This window comes from Ictalurus punctatus, chromosome 6 (genome assembly GCF_001660625.3).
Source record: "Ictalurus punctatus breed USDA103 chromosome 6, Coco_2.0, whole genome shotgun sequence".
NCBI classification, from domain to species: Eukaryota; Metazoa; Chordata; class Actinopteri; order Siluriformes; family Ictaluridae; genus Ictalurus; species Ictalurus punctatus.
Window position 1 is genome coordinate 17,935,545 of NC_030421.2, and position 20,867 is coordinate 17,956,411.

Here is a 20,867-nt window from a genome sequence, read left to right on the forward strand (position 1 = left end):
TAACTCTGCCAATTATAATATTTATATAACAGCATTTTCCATAAGAAAGGGCAAACCCATATATGAGAGTATACATTGGATTTTGTTTATCGCTGTCTAAATGTGGCATCCATGTTGCTGTTCTGAGGCCCAGTTTCCTAAAACCATTACAGCAGCGTGAATCATACTGTAGTTAGGATCATAGTTATCATAAGATAATGAATTAATCTTTCAAACAATATAAAATAATAGGTATTAGCTCTCACCGGTGACACTCACTAGTTATGGGCATAGGTGGGTATTTTTAGTAGGACAGTGGTAACCAGAGAACCTGTAAGAATCCCACATGGCTGTAAGCTGGTCTCAAGAGTGACCTTTAAGTTGTGACCTGAAATACAGTGTGATTCAGACTTACAGGATTCAGTTATTGCTACTGTGTGAACTGTCATTATGAATTCCTCAGAAACCATGTATTCTGAGGCACTGATTCTGGGACAAAGAATGCATGCAACTGCATGCTGCTTAATTTGAACATGCACAAAATGTGTCACATCAATATAGTGCCTTTAGGTACAGCTCTTCACTTTCTGGGATATCCATAAACCATCTTTCTCAAAATGAAAGTCTCTTCCTTCATACACTTGCAATGGAGGACAGAGGACAACATAAAATCACCACATTTGTCCTTCATCTTATGTGCCAATGTCCACAAACGAGCACAAGCTCTAGCTTTAGTGTACATGGACCATTCTTAAACACAGAGTTCTTTGTTTGTGAAAGATTCTATTCCCATTATTGATTCATCGGTCACTGTCAAGTCCTGTGGTGAAAAACGCACTTTAAGTCTCTGCCCAGCAAATTAACTGGGCATGAGGACAAGATTAGGAATTGATGGGTTACACATTTACCATTTTCACATTCACAGACTGACAGTTCAGAAAAACGTTCTATTAATGAATGTCCTGCCCATGAAGTGCAGTGACTGATCTCATTTTTGGGGATTCTTTTTAGTTCACCATGCTTTATCACTGAATATGTTATCCCCAAGTCCACAAAAAAGGGACACTCTGCCCGTTAATTACAAGAGGTATGCATGGTAACTGTGGAAGGGGAGAGGCATTGTATTTTAAAAGGTTACGGGCTATAACTGGTTTAGGCATTCGGGAATTATTAGTCTGACCAGTTTTGGGTGTACATGTATGTGTATATGCCTGCTCTTTATGAGCTAACTCACAGTTTGGGTGTCCAGGTACCTCACCTTTCCTTTCCTCCTCCCCTCAGTTGGCCTCCTCTTGGTCTTGCTCTGGACAGACTCTTGCAAAATGTCCAACTTTTCCACAGAAAAAACGTGCGAAGTTGTATCTATGGAGCTTCTCCACGTGGATTGCATATCATTCTACCTGAGTCAGATTTCCAGATCCCAAGTGATGCGTTGAAGTTTTATGAGAGCAGCGATCTCTGGTTTCATACCATTCATGAAACTGTTTCTGAGATGTGCTTCCCATGCCGCGACTTCGGCTGCTTGTCCATCTGCCAGTGCTGCTGGCCTTTCCAAGTCAGAATTTGCATCACGGACTTCAGTGAGACGAGATAGATACTGGGACACAGTCTCTGAATCTTGCTGCTTGCAAATTCCTATTATTTTCATGTCCATTCGCACAGGAAAGGCGTCAATTAGTCATTTATTAGAGAACTGCAATCGCTCTTGTGTAGGCTGCATTGGCATGTTGCATCCAGTCTGCCATTGTCTAGGGCAGGTGGACGAGCATTGCCCCATCAGGCCCTGCCACTTCCACCATAGGCACTGTCATTACTTCATGTACAGATCCCTGTGCATCTGGCTTGCATCTGGAGGTGTGGGCATGTACTTCAGACAGTTGTTTTGTCCCCCTGAGCTTGAGTCCTGATCTTATGCCCAGTGGTGAGAAGGCCTGCGTTAAAATTTCTGAGTAATCAGGTGGAGCTTCCAGCGCAGTGAGGGCTGGATTGAAACGTGGACCTAATGATGGTGCTCAGGGACTCGCTTCTGCTGCGGGTTGTGTTTGCCGTGTAGGGGCAGAGTCCAGGTCAGGATCAGCTTTCTGTAACACCACACTGAGAAACAGGTGAGGGCCCTGCCTGTCACTTTTTTTCTCTCTTTTATGTACCTCACGCTGACATTCACCAAATGCCTTCCAGTCTGCTAAAAACGATGCTTCTTTTTTACTTTTCGAAATATCTCTCTCCTTTTGTTTCTGAGTTGAGTTTTATCTGTTCTAACTGCCTAAGACTAAACCTACCTTTTTCTGGAAGTGCACATTCTCTACCCACACATCATATTGATTCGAGCATCCCTCTCAAAAATTTACATGCATAAACATGATAAAAGGACCAACATATGAACAACCTGTGTGCACCACAGCGTGCACCACAGACTGCTCTTTGCTACTTGCTTTACCCATTATTCAACTTTCACAATGACCTTCAAAATAACTTAATCAGTTCAACGTACTGTTGTAATTAAAATAATACATGCTCACATGCACTCTTTCCCGTTTATATTCAAAATGTTCAATTTCCCAGAATGATTAACAGAATGATGACCATTAAAATAAAACTTTAGACCACAGATGTTAATTTTCTCCCCACCCAGAATTGCTTATCTTATCTCTCGGGTTGTAAAAGGATAATAACTCAGGCACGCGAGGGCTATCTGTAGTATATAACAACCTTTGATTAAACCCAAATTATACAAGAGAATGAAATTCCCAGTAATCAGGTATATATAAATATGTGGCTGAATCCTTAACATCATGTACTGCTGATATGATGGAATGAGGCAATGGGACATGCCACTTCTCTGACAATAACCCGTCACAAAAATACTGCACCTCTTGCACTTCTAATAACTACTCGCTTTACTTATTGATTGCTCCAAACTCTTTCCACTAGCAAATATTTTTATCGTTATCTCTCTATATATATACCCATCGGTATATATCTTAGTTTTGAAGCTGTGATCTAAGAAACACCAATATCTCTGCCGTCGCAGAAGCAGAGTTCCTGGAACTTCTTATAAGAAATCGCTCCATGTAATACTTCTCTCAGTGTAATACATGCATTTCTTATATCATTGACTACCTTCCACACAGACAGCAATACACTATGACTTTATAAACTTCTAATTTACCTTAAGGCTGTTTCTTGATGATTCCTACCAGTCAGTGGTAAGGCTGCATCGGTCTTTCTCTCTGCACAATAAAAGGCAAACCGCCTGCGAGTCAATACGGATTTCAGGGTGAACCTTTTTTTTCACGAGCGTCCTCCGGTTTGCTTGTTGTCCAGAAAAGCTGAAGGACTCGCCCAGCCCAGCCAGGGATGCCAAATTGTGGTCGAAACTTAGACAAACACCAGTTGACTCGTCCTCTCAGGTGAAAGGTTTTATTTCAGAAGGATTAATACAGGATAGAAGAAAGCAGGATAGAAGATGAGGGTGCTCGTCTCTCACATGCACTATATGTCTATTAAAATTGATTTGTTTCAATGGAGCTACTAATCTGAAATCTTACTAGGAGTTACATTTAATCATGCTATGAAATGAAAAGTGGTGAAATTAAGCATGTATATGCTATTTATACCTTTTTGCTATTCTAACATGCTTCACTATGCTGTGAGTTCAGTAACAAAATTGGACAAATTTTTCCATCCATCTATCTCTGTTGGTTCCTTAACAGAATATAGTGACAAAGAGGAACGATAGAAGTGAACAAAATAAACACAAACATCTGCTGAAACATTGCTGAATATGGATTTACAAGTTATAAATCTGGACTTAAATCTGGAATCATAAATATATGGTGGTTGAGGCTTCAAATCACAGAAAATATATATGTTGTATCTGTGAGGTATGCTTTTTAATACTGTACTGACTATAAGGACAAAGTTACATGCAATTGAATTGAACTTTACAGACCCCTTTTGATGAACCTTTGTTCTTTTGTTTATCTAACCAGACAGGATTTGCTCTCTCTTCCTGAAGGAACTAAAGCAGAAGGAAACAGACTGCATTTCATGACGTCAACCTCAGACCTAAATGGAATGTATGTCTGCATTATTACCAATAAATATGGCACATTTGCCGCTCAACTCTATAGAAAAATTCATGACTGTCCCCTACAGAGGATTTCAAAATGGGGTAAGGTGATAATTTTTTTTAAATTTAAATACATATAGATTTTTTAAGGGCATTAACTTCCATATTTACATAGAAACAAATGTCCAATATACTGTAGGCCTTTCTCTGAATGTTTTTAAAAACTATGAACAAAATATTCTAATCTAATAATGTAATCTAATGTGTCCAAACTTCTGACTGGTATACAATATATGGAATAAAAGCTGGCAGCTTTATCCATCACTCACTTTCAGTAAACACTTTGTTGTGGTCAAAGTTGTGGTGGATCTGGAGCCTCTCCCGGGAACATGAATCACAAATGGGACCCAGTCCATCGCAGGGCATCATGTGCACACACACTGATGTATTCATTAACACCTAGAGGCAATTTAGACGATTTAACATGCACAGAAACTCGGCACAGAGGGTTACCCGAGCTCAGTATAAACCGGGGACCATGGAGCAGTCACTTCACCATTCATATCTAATTTGTCTAACTAACAAACCTGCAATAACACAGATCTTTCTCTACTCAGCTAGCCACCTGTTAAGGTAAAGAAGCTTATGTGTTCATGCCAATTTTAATATAAGATTTTATATTTCTACAGTTTTGGCACTGTGGAAGCTGCTGAATCCAACACAGTATCTTCAACAGTGAACTCCAAAAACTCCTGCAAATCTACAGAGGACTAAAATTGTTATTTGGCCCTCAAAAATTACACAGTTATTATTGACTCTTTCAGCTCATGCAGTTATCCAAGGTACAACCTGTGAACCTGAAAAACAATCTGTGATAAATGGTTCTTTGTGGTGATTTCTGAAAGGGGCTGAAGCTTGTATGATTGGCATTCCAAACTTAAACAAACTACTATATATATATATATATATATATATATATATATATATATATATATATATATATATATATATATATATATATATATATATATATATATATATATTATAATAGGGCATTCATTCATTTTCAGAATTGTAACCCTTTTAAATGCTGGTTTGTTTACATAATGCCACAGATGTTTGTTTTTTTTATAATAAAGATTTTTCTGATTATTACAGTCTTTGATATGTCAATAATTAACAACAACATTAATTTTTTTATGCATTCATATATTTTATGTAGTGTCAGATTAAAAAAAAAATAAACCTACCACTCAGGTTCATAAAGGACAAAAATGTCCATGTCAAAAGCGTTCTAACTTTTTTGAGACATGTTGCGTATGGGATCATTTTCCGTCAAAAGTATTGCGGTCACGGATCAAAAATAAGCGTCAGTTCTCCTCTTCGATTGATTGGCTAGAGGAGGACCAATGGTGACTCTAAAGCTCACCCTCATTTACATGAAACTCGGACCGCAACATTTGGAAAATCAAGCGGAAGATGTGGAAACAAGCGCGAAGGGACAAACAGCGCAAGCGTTCAGAAAAAGAAAACGAGCAGAAAATGTCAGAGAGCACAAAAAACGTGGCAATATAACCAAGGAAAACGATTTTGTGTGCGTTTCACTTTTGTGCAATACAATTTCGCATGTGCTTTTAAATGTTTGATTCACGCTTATTTTTCGATCCGCAATACTTTTGACGGAATATTGATACCATAGTTGCGGCCATCAAATTCAAAATGACCTTATTTTTTCTTAACATCGTACATTTACTCAATTTAAACATTTGATATGTTTTTATGTTCTATTGTAAATAACATATGGGTTTGCAAGATTTGCAAATCACTGCATCCTGTATTTATTTGTATTTATTTACATTTTACACAGGCAATGAATCCATTTGCACTGCCAACCATTGCAGGCGCACCGTCCGTGGTGACTGATATCAATTTGCACACTGGGAGCTGGGTTTTGTCAATGAAGTCTTTAAAAGACTGAAAAATGTCCTCTCCCTACGATTTCGCTCGCTAGCCTTTAGCGCTGGCGCGTTTGATCGCACACACGTGATGAGAGAAAAGACGAGATCTCAGACTGGCTGCTCTGTACATTAACGCTAACATCTATTTTTTTTTTTTTTTTAATGGCGATCTACCCGCACTTTCTTTTGCGATCGACATATTGGGCACCCCTGCTCTAGAAGCTACATGTATCTGGGTCAAAGTCAACAGTCAAGAGAAGCTTTCACCAGAGTAAATACAGAGGGTTTACCACAAGATTTGATCGTTGGCTGGCCTCAAAAACAGGAAGACCAGGTAAGAGCTGAGTACGCAAAAAACGTTTAAAAAAAAAAAAACCTGTACAATTCTGAAACAGCATCCATGGACAAATGAAACAAAGATCAACATTTACCAGGATGATAATAAGTGAAGAGTTCAGTGAAGGGAAGGAGCTGCTCATGATCTGAATCATTCTACCTCATTTTATGGTGTGGGTGTGCACAACTGCTAATGGGTTTGGTTCCTTTGTATTTATAAATGATGTGACCAGTAACAAAAGCAGCAGGATGAATTCGGAATACAAATATGTGTGTTACTCCCTCTCCTCTATTCAATGTACACTCCACCTCAAATTTGCAAACAACACAATAGCTATAGGCCTGATCTCCATCTCCAACATCAATGAGGAGGCTTAAAGAGAGGAAGTTAGAACCCGATAACTGTAGTGCAAGGAAAACAACATTTCCTTGAATGTGGACAAGACCAAGGAACTAATTGTGGACTACAGAAAACACAGGATCACACACATGCTTCACCATAAACAGAGCTGCAGTAGAGCGTGTCAATATTTTCAAAATCCTCTGATTCCTAATTCACATCACTGAGGATCTCATAATATAGCATGTTTATTATACAACCCCAATTTTAAAAAATGTCATGCTGTGTAAAATCTCAATAAAAACAGAATGCAATAGAACATAGAAAACATATCAAATGTTTAAACTGAGTAAATGTACCATTTAAAAAAAAAAAAAAAAAGTTATTTTGAATTTGATGGCCGCAACACGTCTCAAAAAGGTTGGGACAGGGGCAACGGAAGGCTGTTTTGTATAGTTTTGTTTTGTATAGTATACTTAAGTATATAAGTTTTAGAGCAGGCCTGGATTTATGCTACATCATTCCACGTTATAAAAATGCTTTCATATGCACATCATCTGTTTATTTTCAGTGTTAATTTTTTGTCGTCATATACCATGAAATGTTGTACAAAATAATTGGTTAGCCTGCTTTTTACAGAACAAACTAAAGAATAAACAGTATTTGTTTATTTAAGTATGGACAGGTCTGTTAAAAAAAATATTCCAATATATTCCTAAACAACTAATCTAATACCATGCTATTGTAAAATCTATGTATTAAGTTGTAGGCTACATATTTTGTTATATATTTATTTTTTTGTGCTGTTTTACAATCATCACTCATGCAGTAAGCATTTGCACACTTCAGACCACATCCTGGAGGCGTCTGTGCTGGATGCCTTAGAGCTAAAGTAAGATTTACCACATCAGTGAGAATTATGTGCAAACAGTTATGTGTGATAATGGAAGGAAAACTACAAGTGAAGCATTGTCAGCAGTAATGCAATGCAGTGGCGAAAAACAAGCGTGTCTTGATTCTTCCTATCTAAAAATAGCTTTTAATGATCTAAATGTAGAGAGGATAAAAGTAGATAATCATTAGCAATTTTAAATCATCCTGTGCCACTATATTTGTTTCTCAAGACTACTTTTTTCAGTGGGCCCTGAAGCGTTCAGGCATCACATGTTCAAATATCAGGACTGCTTGTAGTCAGGGTGAATAGCACAGTGTTTTACTGGAGAAGAAATGCAAGGTTATAGCATATGTAGCTAACCTAAATATAAAAATTAGTTGTATATTTGCTTACTTCCGTTTTGTGACTGGCAATTTTGGTTTGTCCTAAAAAAAAAAAAAAAGGCATTTGAAAAAATAATGACTGTTCAAGAACAAAACATACCTACAGTATTACTGTAATAATGCATCATCAGTATAGCAGGAAATGACAGAATGGCTTAATTTCACTCACACGCACATCTGCATTTGCTCAGAGAAGAGATCAGCACCACAGTCATGAGCAGGAGTATTCCTAAGCAGATGAATGCATAGGGAAGCTAATTGAGCTGTGGTACATTTACCATGATGGAGACTGACACAAAGAAAAAAGTGTGGTTATGGGATCACTTAGGTGACTATATAGATATAAAAAAATGAATCAAAAAAGTGTTTAACAGTAGAGCTGTCCTTCATAGAGAAAAAGTGTGCAGAGTCATTTAACAATTTTTTATAAAATGATTTTATGCAAAGCTACTTATGCATTCCCTAGAGATGTAACTGAATATAATATATAATACATTATTCTAAAAGAACAGATCTGTGTCACTTGTGCCTTCACTGCCCTAGTCCCTCACAAACAGCTTACCCAAGTCATAAGTCTGCTATTACCTATTGATTATGTAAACAATCTTGTCTATTCGTTAATTGTAGCAGTTTCGCATAAATTATGAAACTGTATGTAGTTTCTTAGTAGTTCTCCATGAGGCATGAAAGGAATAGTACTTATTGAATAGCTAACAGTGAACTACCGCATTCATCTGTGTATTATTGCTTACTAATTTGTTAATCAAAGTCTCTAGTTAGTTAATATTAGTTACTAGAACGTTTAATATTGCATCATCCATTTCTTCCTGTGTAGTTAATCATTAATGACGGATCTGTATTATAAAGTGTTATATATAAACTTCATAAAGTCCTGTACGGACTAGTTTTACCCAGTTTTAGCATGGGGTGTGTATCTCAGAAGAAAAGTTTGAGGTGCATTATGCTACATGTAACTACAATCTACAGTTAAACTAAAAGATCAAATCATGGCAGCACAATACTGCAAAATCACTAACATAATATTGGATTTTGTTTTGTCTGTCTGCCCTGTTTTTGTATTCTCACTCTCTGTTCTTGGCTAATCAAGTGTAGGTCTACTGTCTGTCACAGCTAGCTAACTAACTAGTCACAATCAATGCTGGCCATTAGCTTCATTTTACATTATGTTACAACTGCTAGATAGATAGACCTGGCTTTCTGAAGACATGACAGTGACAGTGACATGACAGTGCTTATTGCTTATGGAAAGGTTTCATTTTATATTAAGATTTCTCTTTAAAATATCCAATGACTTTCACAATGAATTGTAACAAAAATATGTTCAGCTGTATAGCCTAATAATGTTAGATATGAGGAAATTGCAGTTTTACTCGCTAAATAGTAATATTGTGGTTAATCCACAGGCTCTGTTTTTTCCAACTCTGCACAGTGTGCATAACTCTCGTGGAGTTATATCTGAGGACTGAATACTGATGTGCTCAGTTTCTGTCTTAAATCCTCACTGTGAGTGTAACACAACTCTGAATTTCAAATACAGTCTTGGCCTGCATACTTCTAATGACATTGACGTTGTAAAGGAACGTCAACACCTTCTGCACACTTGAAAGCTTTGAGTTAGTAAACCATGTCACTGACACAAGAATGTACCCAAACCAGTTATCTCAAGCTTGTGAGATGAATCAAAGGGATGAGCAAGTGATTATATAATGTTACCGAGCTACTGACAGGTGCTTGCATGGTTAGATAATGTTAAGATCACCACCTTTGTTTGTCTTCTCTACACTTTTTTTTTTGCTTCCTGACAAGATTTACTAAGTCTCCCGAGACATTCTTTACTGTTTAGAGTCTTGAGAATTTAGTCTCTGGCAGACAGTCAAACCTTCAGATCATCAGATCACATTCACATTATCTTATTATAACACCAAATAATTTCTTATTAATCTTACTACCGTCATGTCATAAGTGTAATAAACCGGTACACACCATTTGTACACAACAAATTTGTACACACCAATGTCATGTGAGATGAGATAGTATCATTTTTCCCATCAATGGTTCATGACTTCCTTGGTGCAGTCATCCATGACCCTAAAATAAAGGAGTTTTTAATCCTTATTTTAGTTTAAAAACAAAGTCACTGAAATGAGTTCTCAGCTGCAATTAAACTCAATCTCTTCTGTAGCTCTTCTTTGTAAGACTTAATAAAGGTGATGAATTTTATGATCTCAGAAATATAATCTGATCTACTGTATAAATGATCATGCTTACTGATAATCCTTTAGTGAATAATAAATGAGTGCAGAATAAGTGAATAAATAAATACATAGTCCAATATGAATTAAATGAGTTCAATTCAAGCCTTCAACTGAATCTCACAGACTTTACAGACTTTAAGCGACCTTTTTGTTTTCTATGATCCGGTACCTTGAAGAGCGAAGCCTACAGCAGGGGGAAGAGCTTTCTCTTATAGAGCCCCACAGTTATGGAACAGCCTTCCAATTAATGTTTGGGACTCAGACACAGTCTCAGTGTTTAAGTCTAGGCTTAAAACGTATTTGTTTACTCAAGCCTACCTTGAGTAGACTTTGTTACGCTAAGCACAGTCCTAACAATCTCTTCTCTCCCTCTCTCCTTCTGTCGAGCCACACACGATTTTATGGAGATACTAGAGATCCTGATCCTTTCTTCTCTCCGGACCTGCCTGATCCGTTTCAGATGTCCTACCTCTGGATGGAGCTCTCATCTACTCCAATTCCAGATTGCTGGGACTACGGTTGCTTCTAAGGCCAAACAGACTTCATATAAATCTTTTTTACACTATCTGTTGCTACCCAGATGAGGATGGGTTCCCTTCTGAGTCTGGGTCCTCTCAAGGATTCTTCCTCTTATCACCTTAGGGAGTTTGTCCTTGCCACCGTCGCCCCGTCTTGCTCAATTGGGATAAATTAGCACATTTAAAATCTGTATACCGTGTTTATATGTTTCTGTAAAGCTGCTTTGAGACAATGTCTATTGTAAAAAGCGCTATACAAATAAAATTGAATTGAATTGATTACATCCACATCAGGAGTCTATACTGTAGAATGTGTTGAATTGCCCAATACTGTAGGAGGTGACAGTAAATATATTAAACACATAGACATGCAACAAAAGATTAGTGTTCACATCCTAAACTCCCCATGTATGTTCCCAATCCACCTGCACTTCACGTGTTAGTTATTGCTCAAATTCTAATTTTTCACTAAGTGTTACTCATCATGCATAATGTAGTTCTTGCTCATACTTCTTACACATATTGCAGTCATTGTAAAAAACTGCAGAGTAGGGTAAAGTAGCCGAAATAAATTTACTCAGTTACAAGTAAAACTACTTTTGTCTCTGCTGCTGCTGAGGATGGCCCCACATAGTAAGCCTAAAGATCATTGAGATTGCTGTGGATGGTCCCACATAAAAACCACAAGATTGCAACAAACAGATTTGCACTCAAGTCTCAAGAGATGACACCAGAATGCATTATGGGAAGAAGGCACGCCAGCAGAGGCAGTGTAATGTTCTGTGCAATGTTCTGCTGGGAAACCTTGGGTCCTGGCATTAATGTGGTTGTTAGTTTTACACGTACCACATACCTTGTTGCAGACTAAATACACCTCTTCATGACAACGGTATTCACTAATGGCAGTGACCTCTTTAAGCAGGGCAATGCACCCTGCTACACTGCAACAATTGTTCAGGAATGGTTTGAGGAACATGACAAAGAGTTTGAGGTGTTGACTTCAGCCTCCAAATTCCACAGATCCCAATCCAATCGAGCATCTCTGGGATGTGCTGGACAAACAAGTCCAATCAATGTAGGTTGCACCTTACAGCTTGCAGGAATGTATGTATAAGTAAGACACATTGACTCTCTCTCTCTCTCTCTCTCTCTCTCTCTCTCTCTCTCTCTCTCTCTCTTTCATTTGTTAAAATCAACCTTAATGAAACTTTGTAGGAAGTGTCACATGCTGCTACAGTATGTTTTACTTAGGAAATCTATATACATCAATGTTTACAATATAATGCAGAAGTTAAACTGTAATCAGTTCAGTTTTAAAAAGAAAAAATTTTTTTTGGACTGTCAGATTACAACCCATTCATAGTTTTAAATTTCAAAAGTTTATCTATATTCCAGCCCAGATTATCACTTCCAGATTATGTAACACAGTTAATTGCTGTTTATCCTATCCCCTGTCATATAAAAATAGCTCAAGTTTAAAACAATACACCCAGCCAGGCAACCCAACAATTGTTAAGGAAGCCAGAGGTGGGACATGGTAATGAAACTGCAGCGGGGCGGTAGAAAGGAACTACCAGTGTTTGTTCACACTCATGCATATTCACACAGACACAGAGGCACACACACTCCTGGGTATGAAAATGACTCGATCTAACATGGAACTCTGGAAGAAAATGGGTTTAATTTTATTTTATTTCCTCTTTGACATGACCCAGGGTAAGTCTGATAACTTGAAACTAACTTTTTTTTTTATATTGTCCTATGTATAATTATGGAAAATTAACTCAACAGAATTGTATATAAACTGCTGTGACTACTGTATATGCAGTACTGTATGTTACAGTAAATGATGATGTGCAAGAATGTTTTGGTTTGTGGTGACAGATTTAGAAGATAAACTGGCCCCGGTGTTTTATCTGATGTTTGCTCTTTTTGTTGAACTGATACATGTGATGCAGGGCTTTGAAGAACATTCTTCAAAGAATGTTCTTCATTTTCAAAGGCTATCTGAAAAAATAAATAAATAAATATACTTCCAAAATTTTTCATACTTAGTGTGTGTGTGTATATATATATATATATATATATATATATATATATATATATATATATATATATATATATATATATAAACTAAGTATGAAAAATTTTGGAAGTCATTTTGCTAGCAAGTTTTATTTTCCCCTATGTATGGAGACCTTTGGGACATCCTGTATTTTTAATAATTTAATAATTTACTGATATTGGAACCTGTACCTTGTTGCCTTTTTTCATTTTTTTCCTCTTACACATTTATTTGTTGCATTTGCTGCCCATACTAGTTAAAAAAATTACTATTAGATCATCACTCGTTTGACCCACACCCTTTTGTTATCACATTGTCTGTCTGCTCTGTCAATAAAAGCTTTTATTGCATTTGCATCCGTCTCACCCGGCATTGCACATCAATGAAGGAATAAAACACAATTTAGTGATTTTGAGAGATGGAGCTCTGTTACCACTCCAAAATTGATTATATTCCTATAACTGCATTTTTTAAAATTAATTAAACAGGGACACACAATCCTTACTTATAGTGGGGGGAAATAAGTATTGTGTGCGTCAACATTTTTTTCAGCAAATATATTTTGAATGAGGCTATTCACATAAAATTTTCACCAGACATCAGTATTAACTCAAGAAATCTGGAAATATAAAGATTTCACAACATTAAAGTCCATAAATAAAGTTATGTGTAATAAAGTGGAATGACACATGAAAAAAGTATTAAATATGAAGTATCTGCTATTGACTGTTCAAATGTGGCATTTTGGATTGTGGCTCAGCTGTAGACCTCTGCTAACATGCTAGTTAAAGTTTGCTAAGTTGCCTCAGTATTGTACAGTAAGTGTTTGTTTGTATGTTGATGGTCTGACAGAGGTGTTGATTGTAGATGCTGTTGTGATTGAAAACGGTTTATATCAGTCGAATCACAAGAATCTTAGTTATACAAAGATATATCGCGCAAGTACCTATGTACACACAGGAGCCGTGTACACAGCATAGACTGCCCGATGGCTGGACGTCGGAATTTACATTGTATCTGAAAGGTGAATGAGTTACAAAATAAAAACTTGCCACTTTGAAACATTCTGCTCAAGTCATGTTTGCAAAGTTAATTTCGATGATCATCCGCTTTGTCTGAATTGGACTCGGGCTCAAACTGATTCAATAAAACCGACGACATGTTGCTTAGGAGCTTAGAATTTCTTTAGAAGCCTTGGAGGCTGACCCAAGGGCGTTACATTTCTGACACATACTTAAGGTTTTTTGCCAATCACAACACAACTGGTCAGCTGGTCAATCAGAGCACTCTTTTCGGAAGGAGGGGCTTTGGAGAAATCGGAGCGTTTCAGGCAGCCTGGGAGTAGAGGTACTACAATAATGTACATTATATGACAAATAACACATTTTTTTCATTAAAGCATGTTAACCTATTCTATTACACCCAGTAAACAAAAAAACTGAACATTTAAAAACATTTAAAAACCATGATATAACTCCTTTAATAACCATTATATATAATCTTCCTGATCTGGGTTGCAGTGGATCCAGAATCTGTTCCAGGAATGCACATGGGCGTGAGGAGCGGATACATACTGGATGCCACATACATTCACACACTCATTCACAGCAAGGGACAATTCAGCATAGCCAATCCACCTATTGGCATGTGTTTGGACAGTTGGAAGAAACCAGATAACACGAGGAAACCTACACAACAAGAGGAACACAGAGACTTCACACAGAGCTCCTGAACTCAGGATCAAATCATGGACCCTGTAGCTGTTAGGTGGCCCAAACTAATATAGCCCTTACATTTTTTTTTATTTGAATAGCAGACAGTCATACGGATTACGTTGTCAAATGGGGGTTAAACGATGGTTTAGGGTGAAGTGGATCATACATGTTTCATGGGTGGCATCATTGTGTGGACATGCATTCATTCATCTTCAACAGACAATTTGTCCTTGTAATGGTTGCAGTAAATTTGGGAACAGTATAATCTTATAATTTATATATATATATATATATATATATATATATATATATATATATATATATATATATGTTATTATGTGAAGTTCTCACCAGCGATACAGTGAAATCATATAAGTGTAGACAATGAAGGTGCACAATGCTACCAGCTGCACCAGCATGTTGCCCCAATCAATGCTAAAACCAGTTGGAGCTTGTCTTAGCATTACCTGTTTGTCAGTTTTGCCACATTTTTATTTATTTGTTTGTTCGTTTCTTTGTTTATTTACCAAAGATACAGTACATGAACACATTTTACTTGAATGATCAAATGTATTTACACATAGCCAGTGTATTTAATATCGCCTTGATGCTAGGAAATCATTTTACAGTGGTGAAACTAGAAGCATGTCTCTATAAACCAGTGTGAATCTATTACAGCATAAACTAAATGTGATTAAGCTCCACTGTCTGAGGTTAGCAGGATTCTTAAACATGCACAATGTTTACAAAGCTAAATTCCAGACTAAACTAAAGTCATTTAGATTTGTAAAGATTGTGCATGTTTAATGATGTTTAGAATGATATTTACAAAAAAACGAAGATATGGCCTAAGGCCATATCTTATCTTCATTTGTATGGTGCCATGAAAAGTACCAAAAAGAAATGTTGTACAGATTTTCTCTGGAAGTGAAAGTCTCTGCATGAAAGCATGACAATAAAGAGAGAAAACATTTGATCAGTTTTATGATTTCAACTATTTTTCAGTGCTGATTTGCATGAGTTTATAAGGAACAATTTCAGTTAATCCTTTGCTTGCCAAAATGAAAAAAAAAAAAAAAAAAATTCACAGGATTATTCTTTTATTATGCCTGGAAAAAATGTGCTGTGACACTTTCCACAAGTGAGTTCCTTTGCCTTGAGTCTGTATTTGTGTCTTTTCCATTTCCTCACAGGTTCCCCTCAGCTAGTTCACGTGATTCCTGTTGAGAATCCTACTTATCACGCAGAGTATCGATGTGTAACAGAACCGGAGGTGGAAAACACAAAATATAGCTGGCGAAGGTAAATGCACACTTCAAATTGGAGAGGATTTATAACATTTAAAACAGGAAAGGAGTTTTAGTTTTATAGTGCTGTGACAAATAATTACGTATAGGAACAAGTTTCATTTATAGAACAAATGCTTTGCTCCTTGGTGCAAAATAAAGGACATATAATGACATTACTGTACAGGCTTTATAGTTAATCTGTACTGAATAATACTGAAGGTATTTCAGTAGGTATAAACAGAAACATGTTTAAATCACTTTATGTTTAATTTTTGTCCAATTGCAACCATGGCATTATCTGAATCTTAGAAATGTTGAAGAAAGCATAAACTCCGCCCACTTCACACAATAACGCTATGTCATACATCCCCAAAAAGTATGTTTATATGTATATATATAACACCATGCCTTCAGTGGTGGTTATTAACAGTTGGGGTGGTATCTGTCTCTGATGCATAAAATGGGGAGAGAGAGAGAGAGAGAGAGAGAGAGAGAGATTAGAGTAACGGGAATAAAGCATGTCCTATGCATCATGTCATTGTGGTAGTGGTTGTTTGGGATAGTCATGATTTTTAGTTCTCTTAATTGGCTTGTGGTTTTACATGGAAACAGTATGAAATTACAGTGGTTTCATCCAGTTCATGTAAAGAGAGACAACTGAGAAATGAAACCAGACTTGTGACATTGTAAATGCTGGAAATGCTGGACAATTCACATGTAAATGATTCAGCATTATTCCAGTATTATTCACATCATATTTCTAATAATTATTGTATTCCCTCACCCAACAAACACACACACATCTTCCAATGCTGTTTGAAGTGAAGTTGCAACGTGTAATTCCCCACCTACAACCGGAAAAAACCATTGAAAACACCCGAAAACTCTCGACTTTTGGTAGTCCTCTTGACTACCAGTTTCTTCCCTGTTTATGGAGTGACGTCAAATCAACATGGCAGCTCACAAAGTGAACAGCATAAATTCCCCCTTCTCTACTTTTAAATGCATTTATAAAGCCATATTGACTTTAGAGCCGTTAATATACAGTCACAGTACTTGGTTAAATCTATAACACTGAGCATATTAATCACTGTTTTGCATCATCAACATTAGAGCTATCACTAAAGTTAGCCAGCTAGCTTGTTGCTCAGCTACTCTGTATTGTCCGCTGTTGTTGCTTTGCTGCAATTTCAGTCCAAAATGTTGAATGAATGTTTGGGGTTCACTATAATAAAACAGAACCAATGGCCACATGCAGCTAAATGAGTTTCTTTTTTTTTTTAGCTTTATGTTCCCTGACAGAGCAAACAAAATACAAACTTTTGTGGAGGTGTCCATGTTTTTTTCCCCACCTTCTCATGTCAAATGTGCCGAGGTGGGAAATGACATTATGACATTTATTACCTGTAAATTACCACTTACAAGGCACCACAAACACAGCATAACTGCATGCCTTACTTTTTTTTTTTACTTTCTACCTAGGCAGGACTGGTCTGGACTTCCCGAAGGAGTGAAAGCGGAGGGAGATAGACTGCATTTCCTTAAGTTGTCTCCGGAACTGGACGGTGTATACATCTGTGAGGCAGTGAATAAGAATGGTGCTGCAGCAGGCTCAGTCTTTCGACAGCAAAAAGAATCCATTTAGAGCTTTAATAGGTAAGTCAAAAACAGGTCTCTACTGGATATTTTAAATGAATGCAAATACCTAAATAAATGAATGTGATGCAAATCTTTTAGGGCTGTGCTGCTTCTAGATGCTACTGGACAGTGAGTTCTAGCTAGACTTAAGGTCATATATTGCAAAACATCCAGTAAGCAGCTGTTCTGTAGGTTGAAAATACCTTATCGAAGAGAGAGGTCAGAGGAGAATGGGCAGACTTTTTTGAGCTAATAGCCCCAATTGGAAAGTCGGCAATATAATCCTCAAAGTCCAGTTCCTTAGTTCAGATTCAATGCAGGTACATTGTAAATAGTGGCTATGTTCCATGATAGTTTATCTTTTTAGTTTGATTTCGCACAACCATTTAGCTGACGCACCTATCCATTTTGAACTGAGGAACTTTGTGTTTTTGTCCTTTAACATGAAACCTAAAGCCTATTTCATACCACAAAAAAACAGGGACAGGGAGCGCTCAGCCATTTCCCCCAGTATTATCCCACAAAGTAGTACATGTAATTTAAACAATAATTGTTGTATTCTTTAGTATAGGCTTCAGGCTCCCCTCAACCTGTGCAGGATAAGGAGTACAGAAAATGGAATGATGGATGGACAACTTCCTACTGAACATGTGAAAAGACACTGTGAATAAAGATGTGCAATTTTAAGTAGAATTACCAATTTATTTCACCTGATTTTGAATAAAATGCTACATGCAATGAGTGCACAAACTACATACTCCTGTAATTATTTCATGTTCTTTCTTTCTTTCATGTAATTATTTCATGTTATTTCATGTGCTCTCTGTGCCTTTGGGGGTTTCCTCCGGGTCCTCCGGTTTCCTCCCGTCTAAAGACATGCATTGTAGGTTGATTGGCATTTCCAAATTATTAGTAGTGTGTGAATGGGTGTGTCAGTGTGCCCTGTGATGGGTTGGCACCCCGTCTAGGGTGTTGCCCGCCTTGTGCCCTGAGTTCCCTGGGACAAGCTCCAGAATCACCTGCAACCCTACATAGGAGAAGCGATACAGAAAATGGATGGATGGATAGATGGATAAATAAACAGCACATCCCTGTCTATATGTAATGTCACATACTGTCTTTTGACCAGGTAATAACAAGTTTGACAAATATGTGAATTATGTAAACATACTGCTAGTCTACAGTTTCCTCATGAAAACAGACATGCAAAACGTGACAAAAATGCATCATGCAACCCAAGATGATCCGATGATCAGATAGACGTCTTTATCAGTGTTTTCTTTCATCGTCTGCTTGCAGCCACAGACACAACAAAGACACACAATGCAAATTGAGGCAAACTGCTTTCCTGTAACACACACTGCAATTATTTCCTCCAAAAACAACATAAACTTCCTCTATTTGATGGCATTTATGAACAAAAACCCCACAGGTAATAAAATGCTGTGCAATAATACAACAAGAAAACAGTAACCATTGACAAATAAAAACGAATACACCATGGCCTGTAGGACAACAGTAAACCAACTAGACGGCTTTCCAAAGATACTGAACAAAGAAAGATAAAAGCAGTAGAACAGGGTGGAGCTGGCACAGCCATGACAACTGTGACTTTACATAGTACAAGTCATCAAGACAATGTTAGAAAATGCTGCAGAGCTGCGATGCAAGGTGTTAGCTTGCCATCGGAAGTAACTTGGGGTTCATTGTCTTGCCCAAGGACACTTTGGCATGTGGAGTCAAGTAGGCCGGGAATCGAACCGTTAACCCCTGCTCTACCTCCTGAACCACAGCGACCCCAAGATAGACAAGATTTACTAAATAATTGGTCTGTGTGCCAAAAAATGCTGAATAATAAAATAATGCTAATTAATCTCAGGTATACACAATGAGGATCATCCTGTGGACAAATAAATCATACTGAGGTTGCACTTTAAAGCCCAATTCTGTAAGAAAACCACATATGTTTTAACAGTCACTACAAATCTTTCATGGTTGTTGGTAATGAATTGACACTTTCATTCACAGTCAAAACTGTGCAGTGTCACTTCACAACACTATCTGAGGCATGAAGGAGAATAATCCAATCTCTGTAGTATAAAGTCATGTTTGTTTAACAGACATGCTTCTTTTTGTAAATGTTTATCTGTGGAAGGATATGGACGATTAATGAAACTGAAAGTTGCATTTTTCCCCCCTTCGGGGACTTAAATCTCAGGACAAGGAACCAAAGAGCACAGAGCAATTATCATATCCTGGGAGTGCCATCACTTGCTTCAACGTATTCCTTCTGATCGCTTGCTTCTATCTCACAAGTATAGGAACATCTGACAGTTTTTAACATGGCTAATCACTTGGCTGGTCCCAATGGGAAAGACCACTCTTTTACAAAAAACAGCTTTTACATAAAACCCAAAAGAGCCAAAAGGTTTTACTTTTGGTTACTGAGCTTACTGTTATGGGCCCACAAGGATAGTGAAAGTGTGTGTGTAATAGATAGTGTGTGTGTGTCTTTGTTTATGTGTCTGTGAGTGTGTCTGTCTATAGCAACAAACACTGAGCACTTCTAACTCTACTCACTCTTGTACTCAACTGTAACTTTGTGACTCTTGTGAGTGTCTATGTGGGTACATGTGTGAGTACAAGATGACATACAACTCTCATTCCCTCCATCCACTTTCTAAGAAGATGTCAAATTACCTTCCTTACATCACTTCCTGGTTGAGCGCCCACTACCTGAAACTCAACTCTAACAAAACTGAACAGATCAAACTAGTAATGAAGAACCTCTCTGCTTGGTTGCTAGATTATTGACACTCTCACAACACAAGAAGACAATAAGCTTAACGTCTCCAATGACATCACAGCAGTCACTGGTTCTACACCCTGGATTACAGAACCTGCTCAACTTCTTATATAATTGACTACTGCAAATCTCGACTTACTGGTCTCTTTATTGATATGTCATGTTTTCTCAACAGATAATGCTACTGCCTGTCTGGTACATAGCTTTCCTCATGTAATGCCCTGAAGCACATTCGTAGCCCAGCATCTTGTTGTTTTAATGCTTAGTGGAGCTAGGCTGACAAGCCCTACAGTAGCTCTATTTGTCCCAGCAAGATGTACGTTTGCATAATTCACAGGACACAATTACATTAACGAAGCAGTGGTAACAGTGCCTACATTTACATGGACAGCAATAATCTAATTATTGACCTTATTCTGAGCCAGTATGTTAAAATGGACAACAATAATCCAATATTAACCCTATTAAGACAATACTCTGATTAAGAAACTACCACGTAAAAAGCAATTTTTTATTACCTTAATCTGACTAAAGTCATACTCGAAGTAAACACAAATTAAATGTGGAGTATTCCTATTTTAGCCTCATTATTGAAGT